Genomic DNA, 15,115 nt, shown 5'->3' with positions numbered 1-15,115 from the left:
GGGTGGAGCAGTGGACACTTTATAGCAGTGTAACCCCTGGGCAAGTCACTTAACTTGCTTGCCTCAGTTTCCTCATCTGTCAAGTAGAGATAATAATGGCATCTACCTCCCAGGGTTGTCTTGAGGATAATATGATATAATATTTATAAAGTACTTTGTAAAATTTAAAGCATGGTATAAATGTGAGCTATTATTACTATTACCATTATCCTTTCCTCTTAGAATATCTCCTCGTTTCCTTCAAAGCTTAGGTCAAATGCGACCTCTTCTGTGCTTTCCCCCACCCAACCCTGAAATTATCTTGTTCCTATTTTGTGCCTCCTTCTGGGTATCCTTGTTTCCCTTTTTGTAATATAACTCATCCAGGACAGGGACTGTTTCTGTCTTTGTATCTGCAGCACCCAACGCTGTTCCCACTTAAGTGCTTGTGGATTCATTGTGGGAATGTGCTCTCCGACACTTTCCCCGGCTGAAGCTTAATTTCTTCATGTGTAAAGGAGAGGGTTGGACTATTAACAGCTAGCATGTGAATGGCTTCAAGATTTTTGCAAAACATTTTGCGTATTTTTTCTCCTCTGACCCCCAACAACTCTGCTATAAGGTAGTTGCTATTTGTATCCCAACTTTACAGATGAGGAAACTGAGGCAGAGAAAGGTTAACTAGCTTGCTCAGGCTCACATAGCTTGCCAGGGTTCAGAGGCAGGACGTGAACTCGAGTTCTCCCGACTTGAGGTTCAGCATTCGGCCCCCCGCGCCACCTGGCTCCCCCTAGCCAGGGTGTTCCAAATGTCAGAGGAGAGAAGCACCTGTCCAGTGGAAGAAGAGGGGAGTGGAAAGGCGGCGCCCCAGCCACCAACCTTCTGGCCCGCCCCTTCCCCGGCCCCACCCCCATCTCCCCAACCCCACCTCCGCCCCCGGCTACCGTAGGGTCTGAGATCCTAGAAAAAGAGGAAGAGAGAAGCGGGGAGCTGGTGGCCCTCCCGTCCCTGGCTGGGACTCGGAGCGGGGGAGGCAGCGTCACTGCTGGGAAGCCGGATGAGCCGAGACCGGGAGGGGGTGGACTCGGCCAGTTCATTTGTCGGAGGTAATCGAGTAGGCTGGGCATGCAAATGTGCTCCCCTAGAGCGGCGGTGGAGTTGGGAGGAAAGAGGAAGCTCTGGGTCGGGTTGTTTTAAAAAGGGGGGGAAAGGTGTTGGGGTAGGGTGGGGACCGAAAGGTAACAGATGAAGGAAACTTCCCAGCCCCTTGGGTTTCCCGGCTTCTCGGCCTCCCGGCCTCCCGCCGGCTGTGCCCCGGCTTGTTGGAAGAGATCATGGGCTGGCAGCAAAGTCCAGCCTTGGGGCTCCAGAGTGAGCTTTGACTGAGGTGAGTCCTGGGGAACCTTGACCGGGGAGGGGATGGTAGGAGAAGGGATGTGAATGCGTTTTACTTTTTGTTTTGTCTCTCCTTGGGGCCGTAGAATTGTTGGATGAAAGGACTTTAGTCCTCTTATGCTCCCTTGGAAGAAGGGCAGTCGTCAGTGCCCTATACATGGACCCTTCTTCAGGTAGTCTTATTCAAAGGTGGTACCTGAAGGGAATCAGGGCAGTCCCGGGAGAGTGTGCTGGAGGGGAGCGGGGTGATCAGCCTGAGAAACTGAGTTCGAGTGGCATCTGTGATTGTCTGTGTGGATGGTAGTAGGTGTCCCCGAGTCTGAGGCACCTCTCTGCCACGAGTCGTCGAGACCCCACGGCCAGTCTTCTTCCCACTACCCCCCACGGCACTCCCGTTTCTGAGAGTGCGTTTAGTGCAGCATTAATAGTTCAATCCTATTCCTAAGATCTTGAAACACTGACCTAGACTGTTAATGAGTCTGATATTTGGGCATTTTTCCAGGGGCTTTTCTGAAGTGCCTTACCCACGTGTGCTCTGGCATGAAAAGGGGGGCAGCCTCCCAGGAGATTATCTATAAACAGTAATAACTGAGGCAAAGGCTAGAATTGGCAGTGGCACAGACTCATGGACTGCTAGAGGAAGCCTTAGAGATCATTTCCAACCCCTTTACTTTACAAAGGAGAAAACGTGACCAAAGAGGGTAAGTGATTTGCTCTAGATTACCCAGCTTGTAAACAGCAGATCTAGGACTGTCCTGGATTACCCAACTTGAAATGAAAATGATTGCCATCAAGTTATGACATCGACTGTCACTCCTTGGTTGTGTAATGCTTACTCCTCTAGAAAACCTTTAGAAAAAGTGGGGTGAAAGCCCCTAGATTCACACAGAGCTTTCTCAAAGTGGCTTGGGCATCATTTTTCCTTTTCTGTTTTAAAGAATTAGATTTTCTTTTTCAGTTAACAGTTTTCTTTCCCTCCTATATCTCACGCCCCCTTGGGGGGAACAAAAGGGGGAAAAAACCTTTGTAACTAATATGTATAGTCAAGCAAAACAAATCCACGTAATGGCCACATCCAGAAACGTGTCTCATTTTACATATTTAGTTCTTCACTTCACTGTCAGGAGATGGAAAGCATCCTCCATCATTGGTCATTTGGAATCATCTTGATCATTGAGTTGATCAGAGTCCTTAAATCTTTAAAAGTTTGTTCATTTTAGTGTAGTGCTGTCGTATAGTATAAATTGTTCTTGTTCTGCTTACCTCACAGCACATCAGTTCCCAAGCTTCTCTGAAGCCATGTTGTGAGTGGGTTTTTTACATCACAAGAGTCTTCCATTACATTCCTATACCATACTTTGTTCAGCTCTTTCCCAGTTGATGAGCACCCCTTTATTTTCCTGTTCTTTGCCACCAAACAAAAAGACCTGCTGTTTTGGGTATAAAGATCCCTTCCTTCTCTCTTTTATCTCCTTGTGGTTTTGGCCTAGTAATCACTGGGTAATTTGTTCCCAATTTTTGGGGCTATGATACTAGTTTAAAAAGCTCATTTCTGGGGATTGATTTTGCAACACAGGAATGAACTGGCATTGGCAGTATGCTTCTGCTTGATTTGCTGTGACATCAGTGTCTTCTGAGATCAAGTTCGGTACTTTTACCACTCTATACGAAGCCTATCTCCAGAAACCTGATGCATTTTATTATACCATTAAAAATCAGAGTAAATCGTGAAACAGCAGCCTAATCTTCTGATTAGCAAACTGAAACTCTGAGAGGTGATTTAGCTTGGGTTACGCAGTTACACTGGGTTCCAGCAGGTAACAGAATAGTAGGACTCAGCTAAAAACCTGCCTTCTGCAAGAAGCCTTTCCTAATCTTTTTTAGATTTTTTTTTAGAGTTTTAGTGCTCTGCCTCTGAGACTCTGTTTATCCTTTATGTCCTGTTTATATAGAGTTGTTTGCATATTGTCTCTCCTATTAGACTCTGAGTCCCTTGAAAATAGGGAGTGGTTATTTTTTCTTTCTTTGTATCCCCAGCTTTTGGCTCAGTGTCTGGTGCATAGTAAAATGCTAACTGATTGACTGCCTGCCTGACTGGCCCATCTCATTTAGGTAGAACACAAAGTTTTTGAGAACAATAACTTTTATTTTTGTCTTTGTATCTCCAAATACCTCTATTTACCTGGCACATAGGCACTTAATAAGTGCTTGTTGATTAATTAACTAAATTTCTGTAAAGCCAAATTCCAGATCAGAGGCTGCATGACATGGTGGAAAATGTACTGGAGATGAATAGTCAGATTTGACTATTAGGTCTCTTACTTACTCACTTTGTGGACTTAATACAAATTCACTTTGCCTTTGGGGGCCAAGATTTCCTCTTCTGTAAAAGGAAGACTTTTGAATTTGATCATCTTTAAGGCCTCCCTCAGCTCTAACATTCTATGACTTTGATAATGGGGCTTGAGAGGTAGAAAAAAACACCGGACTAGGAGTCAGAGACCTGGTTTTAAGTCTTTGCGCTTTACAAGCTGAGCAGATTCCTCATCCTTCCTGAACCTGAGGGTCCCTATCACTAAAGCTGAGATAATAACACTAGCATTACCCCTCTCACTGATGAGATCATGTGCTGTCTCCCAAGGAGGGCCACCTAAGTAGGTGAAAGCACTTTGTAAACTCTTTATGTGGATTCCAGTTGATACCAAATTAAGTAAGTGATATCATTGAACTCTTAAGCCTTTTTAATTGTTTCTGGGATTTTTGAATGGTGCTGGAATCACCTAAAAGAAGGAAGAGAGGCAAATATGAGAAATGCTCAGAATTAAGTTAAATATTTGTTATTCAGGATACTGTTAAGGAGGACACAGAGACACAACCAAAATAGCCCCTGGCCTCCTAGAGCTTACTTTTACAGATTTATGGAGGTGAGGCTTTAAGGAAGCTTAGGAAGGAATGCCTTCTAGACTTGAGGACAGCTGAGAGGCAGGAGCTAGGAGGCCAAGTTCTGGGAATAGCAGATGGTCCAATTTAGTTTAAATCTTTATCTAAGGTCCTCATTCTCATGTATGGAAGACATCTGTGTAATAAACACTGCTGGACAAGTTGTACTATTTTGATAGTAAAACAATATGTTCTTAACGGGAAAACACCATGTCCTTTCGAAATATGTGGAACTATCTCTAGAGAGCATAGATTCATAGAATTACAACAATTTAGAGATCCCCAAATCCAACCACCTCCTTCTTCTTCCCTCCCCTCAACCCTGGGGTTTTTTTTTCCCCCAGAGAGGGGAAGTAACTCAACCTTGGTCACGCAAGTAGTAAGTTGCAGAACAAAAGTTCCAACTCAGATCCCCCAATTCTACCTCCATGACACCCCTAAACAGGAAGGAGTGGGATAGGAAAAGGACTCAAGTGTTTCTAACTTTTCTTTTTAAAAATGTTCCACTGTTGACCACCCAATAAAGGTCACAGTGATACGCAGAGTAACTATAGCATTTTAAAACTTTGATAAAGGACTCTGAGCTGCTTCTTCAAGAAGAAGATAGAGTATAAATGAGTAAATTAACACTGATGTAACATCTTATTTTTTGAAACCACAGAAAGAAACCATCCATTTCTAGGAAGGACTAGTACATGTTCACAGAAGTACTGAATTGCAAACTACTAGCAGTACAGGGGGGAAAAGGGAAGGAAAATTGGGTCAGAGCAAAAGAAGGTCTGTGAAAATTGTTCCAACCTGGTATCTACCTCACCAAAATTCCTCTCCATAACATTTCCAACAAGCAATTTGTCCAGCCTCCACTGAGGACTTCCAGGGAGGGAGAACCCATTCCCTCCCAAGGCATCCTCTTTCACTTTGGAATGACTCTTCCTAACATCAAACTTAAATTGACCTCTCTGTGACTTTCATCCATCACCCTTTGTTCTGTCTTTTGGGTCCCAACAGAACAAGGTCAATCCTTCTTCCACATGATCACCTTTCAGATATGTGAAGGCAGTTGTCACGTCTCCTCCACTGGCTTCCCTGACCCGAGTCATCTCTTTTCCCAATTCCTTTCTTTAAACTTTCCCCTTTTCCTTCAGCTGATCTTCCTAAGTGTTGTCATTGAGGTCCTTTGCTATCTTGCTCACCTGTCTCTGGGTATTCTCCAATGTCCTTCCTAAACTGTGGCATCCTGGTCTGAATATAACATTCCAGATATAGTCTGACTCAGCTCAGATCCCTGGAGATGGGACAGCCTATTGTAAGTAAGGAAGACATTGTGCAAACTATTGGGCATCATCACCTTTCTGAGCCTCAGTTTCTTCACCTGTAAAATGAGGGAGTTGGACTAGATGGCCTCTAAGTTCATCTTCCAGGTCTAGATCTAAGTTCCAATGATGTCATGATCTATGTATGACCTATATTAATATAAGCTATTGTTATGCTTTTTCTCCTCTTCTAGGATATAAGGATCCTGGGTTATAAAGATCCTATGACCTTATAACCTATGACCTATATAAATCTAAGCTATTATTGTTAATTTTTCCCTTTCTAGGCAGGACAACTGAATATTCCCCTTTAGGCCACAAATTAAAACATGTTCATTAATATTTGCCTCTGGATTATAGGACATAGTAGCAATGTTCAAAGCAAAAGTCGCTTCAACTCTTATAAAGACAATTAAAAAGCCTTTATTGTAGGAAAGGACCTTAAAGGTTAGCTAGTCCAATACCTCATCATACAAACAAGACAACTGAGGCCTAGGGATGGGAGGCAGTTTGTTTATGGCCACACATCAAGGTTCACTAAGCATTTGATTTCTCACTTGACCCAATTTTTATCCAACCAAGTAATCCATTGTTAGATGAAAAAAAAAACAAAACTAAGAATTCCTGCTCCATTTCCAACAAGCATGAGAGAAGCCTTGGAATATGTTTTCTAGTGGGAGAAACTGGCAAAATAAAATCCCAAATACAATAAAAAAAATCAGGATGCTGGCTGGGGTAATCAACATTATTTCCCCAGAATAAATCTTGAGGGATTAGTCTAAGATAATTTGTTCCCACAGCAAAAGCTCAAGCCTTAGAAATCAAAGAAAAGGGACAGCAATCCTTGTGGACTTAATGAACATTTCTGTTTCTCTCCTAAGTGATGAGATCTTTGAATAAACTTCAGAACATGGCCTGAGGTGGATGAACAGCAAAGGGAATTAATATTGTAAGCTCTCTTTCAGAAGCTTTTAACATTATTAGTTCACATTTATCCAGTGCTTTACTATTTACCAAGCAGTTTGTGCTTTAACTTATGAGATCCTAGGAGAAGCCCAGAGAGATTGGTAGTTCAAATATTATTGTCTTCACTTTACAGACTAGGAAACTGAGTCTTGGAGTAGCTGTGTGACTTGCCCATGTGTCACACAGCTAGGTAGTCAAAGAGTTGAGATTAGAACCTAGGCTGCCAATATTACTAGTGAAATGCTTTTTCTGCTTCTCTCATATTACATATAGGATGGGTCAGAATGAGAAATGCTGGTCTTCTTTCTGGCATTTTTAAAATGAATAAGAATAGGAATTCTTGTAAACCTACTTCAAAGAGTGTTGTAAGAGCACCGATCCACATTTATGATGCCCTTCACTCTTTCCAAGACTTTCTGCTCACAACAACCCACATGAAGCTGGTCGTGTAAATATCATTGCTAACATTTAACTAAAGGAAAGTGGACTTCAGAAAGCTTAAGTGACTCAATCACAGGTACACAGCCTAGTAATAGTGTGATAGTAGCAGAGCCCAGCTTCAAACCCTTTAAACCTGATTCCAAGTATAGGGCTCTTCCCAATCTACTAAGTTTCCTCCAACTTCCAAGGAGGGGAGTTGCTCTCCAGGGCACCTTCAGGCTTTCTATTTGAATTCTCTGCTTTACAGTTCCCATCTTCAACCCCTCTTTCTTCCAGTCGTCTTTATTCTCTGCTCTGGTCCTCTCCATCAAAAATCGAAAAAGGTGGTGGTAGAGAGTGGGGAGAGAGTTGAATCTTGTTTAGTTTGGAGAGTTTCATTTTGTTTAGTGCTTTTTAGAGAGGCATGGCCACCTAAAGTCTTGGCATGGAAAGTATCACCTAGGCTACCAAACTAAGCTGTGGTTACGTCACTGAATCACTGGAAGGTTGTTCTGAGGTCAGGAGCCCCTAGAACTGACCTAGCTAAGTTGAAGAGACACTCATCATTGTATCTAATATCAAATTAAGATCCTCTGTTTGGCTTTTATAGCCCTTTATTACCTTGCTCTCTTCTCCCTTTCCAATCTTCTTAAACCTCACCTCCTACATTCTGCACTTTAGTGACATGGGTCTCCTTGCTGCTCCTCTCACAAGAGAGTCTAATCTAATTCTGTGCATTTTCACTGGTTATCTCTCATTCCTGGAGCCCTCACCCTCCTCATGTCTGCCTTCTGGCTTTCTTCGAGTCTCAGCTAAAGTTCTGCCTTCTAAAAGAAGTCTTTCTCACCCTTCCTTTGTCTTAGCTCCTTCTCTCTGAGGTCATTTCCAATTTATCCAGTTTGTATATGGTTGTTTTACGCCTCCCCCCCCCCCTTAGGCTGTGAGCTCCTTGAAAGCAGGTACTGTTTTTTGCCTTTCTTTGTTTATCTAGTACCTAAGGGAGTGCCTGGCACACAGTAGGTGGTGAATAAGTGCTGAATGACTTGACTGGCCACTAGGTAACAAATTTTCTCAGGCCTAGCAGCACACAATGGCCCCTCCTCTTAATATGTTTTGCTTAGCACAGTGCCTGGTACACAGTAAGTGTTTAATAAATGCTTACCAATTAAATGGATTGTGATCTGCACAGGTGTACAGAGTACTCACAGATCTTTGATGCATTGGAGTCCTAAGAGGGAGCCTGTCAGTTGAATTTCCCTACCAAAGACTTAGGTGCTTTTGTTTTGTCCATCGACAAGTAGGAGCTTAAATGGAAGCCTATAGATTTCTTTTTGACTCTAAGTAGCTCTTAGGTACCTAAGAGCATAGGTCTTAGAACTGAAAGGAATTTTTGAGATTATTTAATTTAGACTTCCTCCCTTTTCTGTGTTTCTTCTACCCCCATTTTAGAGGTGAGGGAACTAAGACCTAGAGAGAGGAAGTATGCCTGTGGCCACACCAGTAGAGAGTGGTGTCTTCATGAATCCCTGTGGAATATCCATTATCATGCTGCTTCCTCGGTCATAAAACATTTGATAAGCTCCTGTTATGTGTAAAGGATTTAGGCTCTGAGGAAGACAGAACATTTTAATAAGACATAGCCCCTGCCTGTCCTTTAGAAACTCAGTGTAGCTGGGAGATAAGATAATAAACACTGATAACTATAATTCAGGAAGCCTAAGTTTATATCAGTAGAAGCTTAATTTTTTAAGTACATAGAGTGACCCAGTGAAAAACATGCTGGACTTGGAGTCCCCAAGAACTGGGATCCAATCCAGTTTTATGACCCTGGCAAGTCGCTTACCCTCTGGGGGCCTTAGCAACTCCCTAGGATTTACTTACTAAATCATAGGAGGAATTTCCCACAAGGAGAGTTCCCTCAGCAAGAAAACACAGATCCTTTCCAAACTCTCCATCAGGAAATCTCTTCTAATAAAAACTTTGTATTAATAAGACCTATAAAGATCTGAGAAAGGTCCATTTACTAAATTTAAGAGACCCTCTTAGGGGTCAGGGAGTTCTGTTTCTACAGTACTGGGGATGGAGGATGTCAAGGAAGAAAAAGGATCAAAGCCCTTTGGAAAATGACAGCCCCATACATGTTTGTGGTGCCTTGCCATTTACAAAGCACATTTGATCCCAGGATCTCATTTGATCATGACCAAAAAAAAAAGGATAAAGGAAACCTAATAGGTAGAGCAGGGATTATTATACCGATTTGACAGTAGAGGAAACTGATGCTCATAGAGAGAGTGCCTTATTCTGGATCCTATAACAAGTTAGTGATTGACCCAGGACTGCCCCTTAGGAGCAGGGACCATTTCATTTTTGTCTATCTTCAGCACCCAGCACAGTGCCTGGCACATAGTAGGTCCTTTGTAAATGTTTGCTGAAATGAGTTAAATTGCTTTATGATTTTTAGTCTGGTTTTCTTTCTACTCTTACACCATGCCTCTAGCATTTCAGATGGGCTCTGCCCTCAAGGAAGTTACACTTTAATTGGGAAGAGAAAAATGTAAAACAAAAGCAAATAAAATGGGATCCTATTAAAGCATTTCTGCTGAACACACTAAGTATTAGAAAGGTTCAAGGAGAGGGAAATCCTTGAGAATTAGAATGATCAGAGAAATTTTCATAGAGGAGGGCGCTTTGAACTGGTCCTGAAAGAGTGACTGTTTATACTCCTCTGCAGAGTTAGGAAAGAATGTTCTAGGTGAAAGGAATGCCCACTATGAAAGTGTGGAGGATAGAATAGGACACCTGTGCTGGAGACTAGACACTGTCCTAACCAAAACAGAGAGAAGCTTGATTCAATATAACTAAAATTTCTTAAGTAAAATGGTGGGCTGGTAAAAGTTTAATAATTGAAGTGGAGGTGAAGAGGAAGCAGGAATGTTTGCCTAACACACTTTCAAGTGTAATCTGCACTCTTACTATTTTCTCCATCACTTTCTTAAGTTTAAAAACCAACAAAACAACCAAGCCCTGATTTGCCACCATTCATCTGTTTCCTGTAAATGCTCACACTGAAAACAATCCACTCTCCAAAACTGGGTCAAGTTGACTCCAGCACAGGCCTAATTAAATGCTTACAGTGTGCAAAGATCACTGTAGACATAGACAAAGATGCAGGTAAGATGGAAAAGGTAGCTGGGTTGTGAGTAGAAGAGCCTTGATAACTAGACAATTAGACTTCACTCATGAAGAAGGAAGGAGCCATTGAAGCCTTTTTTTTTAAGCAAGACAGTGGCAGTGAAAACATTTTTGAAAGAAAAGCAGGGCAGCAATGGGCAGTGTGGTTGGGAGAAGGAAACTCCTAAAGATTTTAAGAGGTTAAGGTTAAGAGACTTTTGCAATCATTCGGCTTAGAAGATCTGGACTAAGGCAGTGAAGAGGAAAAGATGTATACAAGAGTCATTTCAAGATGAAAATAAGCAGAGTTTGGGGACTGAGGAAATGAGATCATCAAAGCTAGCTGCACACATTTGAGCACAGGTCATTACGATGACAGCAGTAAATAGATTGGGAACAGGGAGAAGGGAGCTACCTGAAGAGGGCAATGAATTTAGTTTTAGAGGTGATGAGTTAGAGGTGACATCATGACATCTAAGTATAAATGCCTATCAGGGAATTGGAGGTGTGGGACTAGAGCTATATATTTAGAAGGGCCAATTAAAGCCACATAGAATAGCTAAAATAACTGGGATAGCTAACCTGCAAGGGCTAGGAACAGAAGGACTGGCACCTGCCACAAACTACCTGTGTTATCTTGAAAAAAATTACATCTTTTCTCAATTCTTCTTCTTCAAAGTTGGTGGTGATATTTCTCTAAGGTCTTATCCAACTTAAACATTTTATTCGTCTCCATATAAAAAGGGTCTCTTAAGTGTCTTTATATCTATTAACACAACCCCCCTTGGCCCCTCTCCCCAAAAAAGACTCAGAGTCCAGCATGAGCAATGTTATAAGATTGGCTTGGCAGGAAATGTTTCCCAGTCCCAGGATGGATGTTTAAGATGGATGAGGGAAAGCATTGGATCCTCTTTTTTTGGACAGCTTTCAAGGTAGAAAGAATCATTTCTCCTTTTGTTGAGATGATGGATCTAGGGTTAGAAGGGCTTTCTATGGTCATTCAGTCCAATCTTCTCACTTTGTAGGTAAGAAAATTAGGGCCCAATCAGGTTGAATGCCCTGTCCAAGGTCACATGGGTAGTGTCAAGTCTTCTGACTCCAGAGTCCATATGTTCATTGTACCATGCTGTCTGACCTCTGCCTCTACCCAAGGGGCTTCTTTGGCTTTTTGCCTTAGAATTGGCACTTCTCTGTAATCTCACTGAGCAGAAGATATCTCTATAATCTCTTATCTTTCTATCTTGTTCTAGATCTTACCCTGTGACACTTCAAATGATACTAGTCATTTCCTCCAAATCATTTGTTCAGTCTAACTGCTTGGTCATGAGATTTGTGAACCAGTTTTATGGTCAGCTACTTTTTTATTGGCCAGTAATCACTGCCAACAGTATGGTTCATGTAAATTCTTTTTAAAAATTTCATTTGCCCCATAGCTTTCCTAGGACAAGAGAGGGGAAGGATGTTGAGTACAGGGAGGGCAGAAGAAAATAGCCTGATGCTAAATTTTTCCCTGTCTGTGAAAGACTTAGGTCAACAAATATAGAGTTGTATTAGAAGGAATAGACATTTTCTGGTGCCTATGGGCTCTTGAAGCAAATAAACTCTCCACTCTATTATAAATTCCTAGAGAGCAGAAATTGTGTTTTACTTATAAGAATGCCAGATAAGTAACATTTCTATCACTCTTTATAGTTTACAAAGTACTTTCCTTCCAAATACCTTATGAGCTAAGTAATGCAAGCATTATTGTCCCAGTTTTACAACAGAGGAAGTGGATGCTCAGTTTGATGAATGAACTTTCACATTGTCATACAAGTAAGAGGCACAGTTAGAACCTGAATCCAGATCTCTTGGCTTCAATCAAGGGCTTTTTAAACTACTCAGCCTCTCCAAGGTTCTGAGGCCAGTTCTTTATCCATGAGTCTAGACTGTCTCTCAGGTGCTGTCAATACAGGATGAAAAAAATCTCTGTTCTCAGTCCCTTCTTCTGGGGGGAAATGAAAAGGACTACTGGTCAAAGTGAAATGTGAAAAGAATGAAACTTCAGCTGAGGGATCAGGGCAGACTTTATGAAAGAGGTGGCATGTGAGCTAGGCCTTGAAGAAAGACTTTAACTGATAGAGATAAGGAGGGAGTGCTTTCTACAAGAGGGGTCAACTGAAATGAATAGATGGAGGTAGGGAATGTCCAGTTGGCGGGAGAGCTAATAGGCCACCTTGGCTAGAATGTAGAGTGTACATAGGGCATTGGTTCAAAAATAAGGCTAGAAAGGGGGATTAAGTCCTGGGTGGACAGCCTTAAGTGTCAAGCTAAGAATACATTGGTAAATAAAGGAATATTTAGCTTCTAGGTTTTCTAACTCTGAAGCTTAGATCAGTCATTAATGGTTTGCCTGTTCCTGTGCTAAGAGTAATAAAAACATTTTTTAAACCCATTATAAATGGAGCAATTCATTCACTCGATAAACTAATACTTTGGGGTTTTTCTTTTTATTTAATAATTTTTAAACTTCACTTTAAAAACTTTTTGAGTTCTAAATTCTCTCCCTCTAGCCCCAACCCCCTCATTGAGGAGGCAAGCAATATGATACCTATTATACATGTGAAGTCATGCAAAACATTTTCATATTAGCCATGTTGCCAAATCAGACAAACCAAAAAAGCAAGACCAGTAAAGAAAGTGAAAATCAATTTGCTTCGCTCTACACTCAGCCTATCAGTTCTCTCTCTGGAGGTAGATATCAGTTTTCATCATGAGTCCTTTGGAAACATCAAGGATCATTGTTTTAGTGCAGAGTTCCCAAACTTATTTAGAATACCACCCCCTTTTAAAAAAAATTACTCAGTGCCCCCTTGGAAATCTACTTTCTTTAACCTTTTAACAATTTTTTAATTAAAAATTTGCATCATTTAAAATATATATATATATATAATTTTTTAAATGATGTATCTTAAATTTAATAATTTATTGTAAATTTGTGGATTTTTTCCTGCATTGAAATTTTGATAATGCAATATATGTCATGTAACCGTATATTATCGTATTGTAAGCAAGTCATTATATACATGTATTCCTGTCGATGCATTCTGGACTTCCTGACAATGCTCAACACCATAGCCTGCCAACACTTACCTGTTAAGACCTGTGAGCAGACTTAACTACTGATCAGTTATAAACTTAAATTTTGTGTACATTTTTTGGAAAATAATGTAATCACTGCAACTTTACACAACAGATAAAACATGTATGAACAGTTTTTCAAAATTTTCTTATCTTCTCTTTTTTCCTTACTCTTCTACTACCCCCTTATTTTTAGTTAAGGCCCCCCCACCCACTGCACCTGAGGCTACTACCTCCCCCTGTAACATTCCAGTGTCACCCAGGGGGCAGTATCACCCACTTTTAGAACCTGTGCATTAGAGTGAAGTTAATACTTTGTGCAAAGCATTGTACTGGGGGAGATAGAAGTGTAATTAAAACATGTCCTCTGCCTTTAAGAAGCTTACAGTCTAACAGGGGAGGATCTGAATGCAGAATTAAATATGATGTACAGTAGAATGTGATAATAACAGTAACTAGAATTTTTATAGCACTTTGCAAACCTCTTTGCGTGTTAATCCATTTGATCCTCACAACAGACCTAGAGAGGCTGAAAGAGGATAGGTGACTTGCCCAGAGTCATAGAGCCAGTAAAATAGCTGAATCAGGATTTGAACTCACATGTTCCTAACTCCCTAATCAGCCACATTGTGCCACCTTGCTGCTCATGTGGCATAGGCAGTTAAATCTAGACAAAATGATCCCACATAGGGACTAAAATGAGCCAAGGCATCGTGGTGGAAAAGCATTAAACATGTAAAAAGGAAAAGCAAGAAATCTAGTTTGTGTGAAACATAACTCACATTCATTAAGAAAAGACTGGAAAGGGGAGGCCAGGTAGCACAGCGAGTAAGAGCACCGGCTCCAGTGTTGAGAAGACCTGGAGATCGAATCCCGGGCTCAGACACTTAGCACCCACCCAGAAACACCTGGCCGTGTAACCTTGAGCAAGTTACTTAACCCCAATTGCTTAGGGGCGGCCAGGTGGCTCAGCGAGTAGGAGCACTGGAGCCAGTGTCGGGATGACCTGGATCAAATCCGGGCTCAGATACTCAGCACCACACCCAGAGATAATAACTGGCCGTGTAACCTTGAGCAAGTTACTTAACCCCGATTGCTATAAAAAAAAAAAAAGAAAAGACTGGAAAAACAGGGAAAGGGAATGAACATTTATTGAGTACCTACTGTGTTCCATGTACTGTACCTAAGTGCTGTATAAATATTATGTATTTTATTTCTCACAACAGCCCAATGAGGTAGGTGTTGTTATTATTATTGCCATTTTAAAGTATGAAAAGCTAAGACAAGAAAAGGTTAAATAATAGGGTCACACAGCTAGTAAGTATCTAAGGTAATATTTGAACTCAGGTCTTCCTGACTTGAGGCACAATGTTCTATGCACTGCACCACCTAGCTGCATTTGATAATAAGGGTCTCAAATGCTGGGCAAAGGAATTGTCAGGCAGGGTATAACAATTCTTTCAGTAAAAACCTTTAAAATAAGCAGACTCCCTGAAGGTCTCAAAAGACTTGATTTATTTGATTTGTGGAACTCTAGGGGTCAGGGATGTATTTATCTGACTGTGCAGTTAGGGTAAAATTTTATATCCTTAGGAGAGAGAGCTAAGGAGATATTTTTCAGAGGATTTTTAAAATTGCTTCTTATAAAACATTTTAATGTTTTGCAAAGTGCATTATATCTCATTTGTTCCTCACAACAATACTCGGAGGCACAGGCTGCAATTTTTATCCCTTTTTGATAGATGAGGAAACTGAGACTGTGTCCATTTTGACCAGGATCACATAGCTACTAAGTGTCAGATGGAGAATTT

General features: G+C 41.2%; 1 protein-coding gene across 3 annotated transcripts in view; it reads left to right on the top strand.

Moving 5' to 3' along the window:
* Positions 1-923: 923 nt before the first annotated feature.
* Positions 924-15,115, top strand: part of IL4R (interleukin 4 receptor) — a 48,836-nt gene continuing 34,644 nt past the window's right edge. Inside the window, exon 1 of one of the 3 annotated variants that reach the window (XM_069064171.1) lies at positions 924-1,085. The gene's annotated coding sequence lies outside the window, so the exon portion shown is untranslated. The other 2 variants (XM_069064151.1, XM_069064160.1) reach the window with 2 other exon arrangements.

This window comes from Petaurus breviceps, unplaced genomic scaffold (genome assembly GCF_028583685.1).
Source record: "Petaurus breviceps papuanus isolate PSGF00001 unplaced genomic scaffold, PetGlider_PUasm1.0 138, whole genome shotgun sequence".
Lineage (NCBI taxonomy): Eukaryota > Metazoa > Chordata > Mammalia > Diprotodontia > Petauridae > Petaurus > Petaurus breviceps.
The sequence above is the reverse complement of the archived record's forward strand: the minus strand, read 5'-3'. Positions and strand labels throughout refer to the sequence as shown.